This window comes from Bubalus kerabau, chromosome 22 (genome assembly GCF_029407905.1).
Source record: "Bubalus kerabau isolate K-KA32 ecotype Philippines breed swamp buffalo chromosome 22, PCC_UOA_SB_1v2, whole genome shotgun sequence".
Taxonomy (NCBI): Eukaryota; Metazoa; Chordata; class Mammalia; order Artiodactyla; family Bovidae; genus Bubalus; species Bubalus kerabau.
The window spans coordinates 43,813,140-43,819,461 of record NC_073645.1 but is presented as its reverse complement, the minus strand read 5'-3'; positions in this window follow the sequence as shown (position 1 = coordinate 43,819,461).

Below are 6,322 nucleotides of genomic sequence, written 5' to 3'. Positions count from 1 at the left end.
CCACCAGCAGGCTGTCCTCAGAGGTTGGAGCAGGTCTCTACTGCTTTGAGCACCAGATGGAGTGGTCAGTTTGCATTTCTGAGCCATGTTGCCAGGAGAAGGAGAAGGGGGTTCCCTTCAGAACCAAGAGGTGCTGACACTGTGATGCTCACTTGGGATCGTGATGGAGGGAGTGGTGTTACCTGCCTGTGACCTCAGGCTTGAAATGGTGGGGAGTGTAGCCTGAGCCACTGAAACTGTCTCCCCTCCCTTTTTTCTCCTCTTCTCACTTTTTCTCTCTCTTTTCTGACCCTGCTCCCTGCTCCCCCCGACCCTGTTTCCTAACTAGAAACCCTGAACCCTAAGTTAATGTGGGGATAGGATGCAGCTCCCCTGAATGATAGGAAGAGCCTCCATCTGGGAATTGGACCCAGACCCTGGGTCTCTGTCTGTCGCCTACTAGGTGAGACCTTGGCCAAGTCGCCCAAGACATCTCTGGGTTTCTGTTTCCTGAAACCTGGGCTCTGTGTGCCCCGGACTCTATGCCCCTTGAAGGCAGCTGCTGTTATGCTTGGCGTCAGGACCAGGACCAGGTCCTGAGTGGATCGTCAATCTCCTGATCCACCAATGAGTGAATGAATGAATGAATGAATGAATAAGCGGCTGCCTTATGGGTCTCCTGGGGGACCACTGTGGGAACTGGCTTTGTGAACTGGTGCCGTGAGATAAGCTTACTGTCTTGGTGATGGCTGAGATCAAGGGAGGAGGCGAGGACATCTCCAGGTACCTTTTGGACGGACAAGGGGTGGGGGTGGAGCCCACAGTCAAATCTTCTCCCTCCTTCTGTGCCAGTGTCCCACGGAGGGATGGAGGCAGGGGACATAGGCAGATGCCGTCTAAGGTGCCTCAGAGTCACAATAAAGCGGGGGTGGGTAGGTGGGGTGTGGTCCTGGCTTAAAAGACATGGCTGGCTTCTCACCTGGCTCACCTAACCTCCCTGCATTAGGCTGAGCTGAGGCTCGGGGTAGTGGATGCCAGTGGCCACCTCCTGGGTCACCCAAGAGTCACCTGGCTTGTGCTGGGGCCCGCCTGGACCCACCAAAAGAGATACTAGAAGGATCTGCTGCTCACAGTCTCCCTCCCCCACGTCCTAACAGGGAGCATTTGCTCTGAGCGGAACTTTTACATGCAGGCCCCTGGGAGTGATCCATAAACTGGGTTTATTAACCAGCTGAAAGGCGAGTAGCTTGGGACCCAGGGCCCTGATGCTAGGAAGATTCAAACATCACCACGTCTGTTTATTTTTTTTAGGTTTCTGAGCGAATGTATATTCCTGCATGTTTAGAGATTGGCAGCCCTGGAAAATGAAGTTTATTTATCCACCCGATACACATCTCATAAACAGCTGCAAACGGTTTCCCCACCCCACGCGGCCGTGGCACTAGGCTCTGACCCGCGGGCCTGCGCTTAAAAGCTGGCTGCACTTCTTGAGTGCTCTGCCCCAGGCCCGGTTCCTGGTAATGCTCGTGGGAGACAGAGGCCTGAATCCTGGGACTCAGGTGGGGCTGAGACCCAGCCTCAACTGCCAGCGGGGACAGCTTCCACAGTCCTGGTCTGGCCGCCTTGAGTCCGCCGTCTTCATTCATTTGTTCCTTCTGCCAACCCATGCTGGTCTCTCCCAGGCCCTGGGCTAGATCCTGGCGGTGCCAAGCTGATCCTCTGCCTGGCCCTTGGGAGCCCCTCCCCAGTAGGTGAGAGCCTCCAGGGACCGTGTCTGGAGGGAGACAGTGACTTCCCTCTGGGGCATCCTTCAGCCCCAAGCGAGGCTGCCTATCTCTTCCGTTCCTCCGGCAGTGACAGCTGTCCCTCGTCCACCCAGCTCCGTTCCCATCTGTGCTGGGGGAAACGAGCTTAAGGACGTTTCCGGAAACCAGGCGAGGTCAGCACGCTCAAGTGTTTGGAAGTCATCCTAGAGAGTGAGTGCTGAGGCCAGCTCTCTCCGCAGACGCGACTGCGTCTGGGGACTGCTCTGGGTGTGCACGTGTTCTAATTGATTAAATGTGGAGGTACTAAAAAATGGTGTGAGATTCCTGGACTGCTGATGGAATGTGTCAGCCCTTTCCTACTTTGCATTTTAGTTTAGGCCAACGTGATAGTAACAAATGTGCAAGGGGAGGGTAATCAGACAATGCTCTGTGTGTCCTGTAGACCCCCCCCTCCAAAAGACTTATGGCCCCTGGAAGGCTAACTTGGCTAGGGTGTATGGATGTTATTGTTTTTCTTTCTAGGAAGAACAGTTCATGTTTACAAGATGGATTATTATCAGACTGGATAGAAAGGCAGTGCAATTTCTTGCTTGAAAATTACTCTTCTTCTGAACCTTCTGAGCCACTGAATGAGCATCTTGCTTTATCTTCATTTCTCCCTTGAGTTTTTGACCCACATCTCCTAATAGGAAGGCTCGTTTCCAGCCAGCTGAGCAGTGGGACTTCCAGGGTGAAATTAGCCTTTCCAGTTTCTCTTTAATTGGCCCAGCCTTCGGAAGGGTGCAGCCACCTGAGAGATGGCCTTTCAGAAAAGGTGGGGCTTGAAGAGCGACCAGGATGCCTATTTGGAGAAGGGAGAGGACATCACAGGCAAGGGGGCAGCCTGAGTAGAGGGAGGGGTGAAGCTGACCACAGGATGGGGGAGGGATGGTCAGGAAGGCAGGACGGAAGGAGGTGCGGTTTCCAGGCTCCTGCCACACACGCACCAGCTGGCCACATCCGTGGCCACGGTCACCCAGAGTGTCTGAGATGTTACTCGTGCATGCCAACTGCTACTGTTTTCTTTGGTTTGTATTTTTATTTACTTATTTTATTTTTGGCTGCATTGGGTCTTAGTTGAGGCATGCAGGATCTTCGTTGTGGCGTGTGAGCTTGTCTCTAGTTGAGGTGCGTGGGCTTAGTTTGTCCCACGGCTTGTGGGATCTGAGTTCTTTGACCAGGGATCAAACCTGTGTCCCCTGCACAGGCAGACAGATTCTTAACCACTGGACCACCAGGGAAGTCCCCCAACTGTTACTGTTGATTAAGCAGAGACCAGAGGTCAGGCTCTGTGCCTGGTAAATTTCTGGCATTACCTTGTGTTTGGGGTTGAACTATGTCCCTTGCAAAATACTTGCAGAAATCCTAGCCCCAGTATCTAAAGGGACCTATGAATGGTATGGGACCTAATTTCAAAATAAGGATCTTTACAGATGGGATTGGCTTGAGGTCATTTGGGTAAGACCCTCATTCAGGATGACTGGTGTCCCTATCAGAAGAAGGAAATCTGGACGCAGACACACGGGGAGAGGCCACGTGATGACAGAGGCAGAGACTAGAGCGACACAGCTGCAACCCAAGGAAGCCAAGGACTGCTGGTCACCACTGGAAGCTAGGACAAGAGAGAAAGGATTCTCCCCTAAGGTTTCAGCGGGAGCATGGCTCACTGAAATGGTTGGATGGCATCACCGATTCAATGGACGTGAGTTTGAGCAAACTCCAGGAGATAGTGAAGGACAGGGAAGCCTGGCGTGCTGCAGTCCATGGGGTCACAAAGAGTCAGACATGACTTAGTGACTGAACAACAAGTAGGAAATGAATGTGCCTTGTTTCACCCTAAAGCATCACTACCCCATCTGCGGTAGGCAGAATATGCCTCCCTCCTCCCCGCCCCAAAGACATTTGTTCTCTAATCCCTGCTGCTAAGTCACTTCAGTCGTGTCCGACTCTGTGTGAATCCCTAGAACCTGGTAATAGGACTTTGTAGATGGAATTAAAATTTTGGACATAAAAATAAGGTGACCTGGGTAGACCCAGTCTAATTACATGAGCCCTTAACAGCAGAGACTTTGTCTTGAACAGAAGAGATGCAGGAGAGGGAGAAGTCAGAGGTTTACTTGCTGTGTTGTTGCTGACTTTGCCAATGGAAGAAGGATGAGGAGAGAGACTCCTGGTGATTGGCCAGCCAGGAAACAGGACCTGGATCCATGAGGAACCAAATCTGCCAACAACCTAGATGAATGTGCAAGCAGATTCTCCCTCACAGAGTCTCCAGAAAGGAGCGAAACTCTGCCAACACCTTGAGTCCAGCTGAGCCCACTGGACTCGAACCACAGAACCATGGCATACTAAATTTGCATTGTTTCAAGCCACTAGGTTTGTGGCAATTTGCTATAGCAGCATGCGTGCATGCGTGCGTGCTAAGTCTCTTCGGTTGTATCTGACTCTTTTCTACCCTGTGGACTGTAGCCCGCCAGGATCTTGTGTCCATGGGATTCTCCAGGCAAGAATACTGGAGTGGATTGCCATTTCCTCATCCAGGGGAACTTCCTGACCCAGGGATTGAACCTGCAGTTCCTGTGTCTCCTGCATTGACAGGTGGATTCTTTACCCCATGATCTCTGGGTCTTATGTGGGGATGGTACCCACAGCAGATGGCTGACACTGATGAGCTCATAATGAATCGCTGGAAATTCAGCAGGCCTGAGCAGGAAAATCAGCTCTGAGAAACAGAGCCAGGTAAAGTAGCAGGGGCCAGCACTAAACAGCAGCCAGAAAAATGGCCCAGGTGTGTGGGGATATATTCTTGGCGGAGGGTCTGTCCGCTTCCATCTTGGACAGAATTACATTTTGCCCATCAGCTCATCCCCGTAGGATGGCACAGATCAGGTGAGGAGGCACAGGGGCTCAGAGGCCTGTTCTGTCATCACAGGCTTTGTGACTTGTCCACCATGGCAAGCCTCTGCCCCTGGCACTGACCATAGCCACACATTTTACATACACGCTTGATGACAAAGCATCATGTCCTTTCCAACAATGCAGTCAATACCATAGTTACTATTTCATTCAAGAGGAGGCATGCTTGTTTTTTTAAAATATTTATTTATTTATTTATTTGGATACACTGGGTCTAAGTTGTGGCATGTGGGGTCTAGTTGCCTGACCAAAGATCGAACCTGGACTCCTGCATTGGGAGCTTGGAGTCTCAGTCACTGGACCATCCTGGAAGCATGGGTTTATAATAGATTATCTTTATCACTGAATATTCAAATAGCACTGTCAATACACAAATTCATCAGAAGGAGAAGGCAATTAGTTCCCAATGACTTCTGGAAAGAAGGTCCATCTCTCTTGGACTTCCCCAGCCAGGCAACTTGTGGGAGTGCCTTCTACCCAGTGTAGGGTTGCCGTATAAAATATAAACCATTCACCTCAATCTGAATTTCAGATAAACAATGAATACTTTTTTCATGTAAGTACATTCCATGCGTTATTTGTTCATGCAATATTAGGGAGTACAAAGAAGTATTCATTGTTTATCTGAAATCCCAATTTAACTGAGTGTCTTGTAATTTATTAAATAGCTAAATTTGGCACCCCAACCCAGTGGTGTTCTGAAGTGATGCCTTGTCTTGTTTGGAGGAGGCTAACAAATGTCTTGATTCCTGTTTTGGAGCACACAGAGGACTTTTTACAATGGGTCTTTTCCTTGTCCCTAGAGGATGGGACAAAATGATGCCTCAGTTGGATAAAACGAAGAATCTGCTGGTCGTCATGATGAGCCCACACTGGGATGAATTTCTGTGTGATAGTGAGAAGATCTGTAGAAGAAAGTGAGCGATACTCTGCCCTAGACGGCTTGAGCTGCTGTTGGAGTCAAGACTATTAGAGGTGAAACTTGAACTTGGTGACATTCAATGTTCATTACCTATAAATAAGGACACAAGAGGCTCAGGGAGGTGGAGTAACTTGCCCATGGTTTCACAGCAAAGAGAAATAGCAGGAAACAAAGCCAGGGTTAGGGCTTCAAAGAGATAGGTCTTAATGTCTCTTCATTCAGGTTGGAAATAATACTAGCTAACATGGACTGATTATTTGCCATGAACCAAGCACTTTACCTGAAGCCTCACATTCAATCTGTACAAAAACTCTTCTAAGCAGGTGTTAGTATTATCTCTGTCTACAGAGGAGGATGTAGAAAGAGGATGCAGATGATAAGCCTATGGTTGGCAGAGCTGGACTCCAGGACCCATGTCCCCAGCACTCCAGGACAGCAGAGGGTACAGTCTGCAGGCCCACTGGCTAACTGAAATAGGGGCCGGTCCAAAAACAGAGACAGCTGTCATTATCTGAATGGGATGGCCAACTTCTCTGGGAGGTTCAGAAGAATTGGCCCCACTGGCTTGCATTTCCATCCATTGGCTAAAGCTGCTGCCCCTCCCCGGGACCTGCATGGAGCCCTGGATCTTACGTGGCCCCTACCAGCTGCTCAGGCTGCTGGCAGCATAAGCCACAAGCGCTTGCTCCAAACCCAGGCT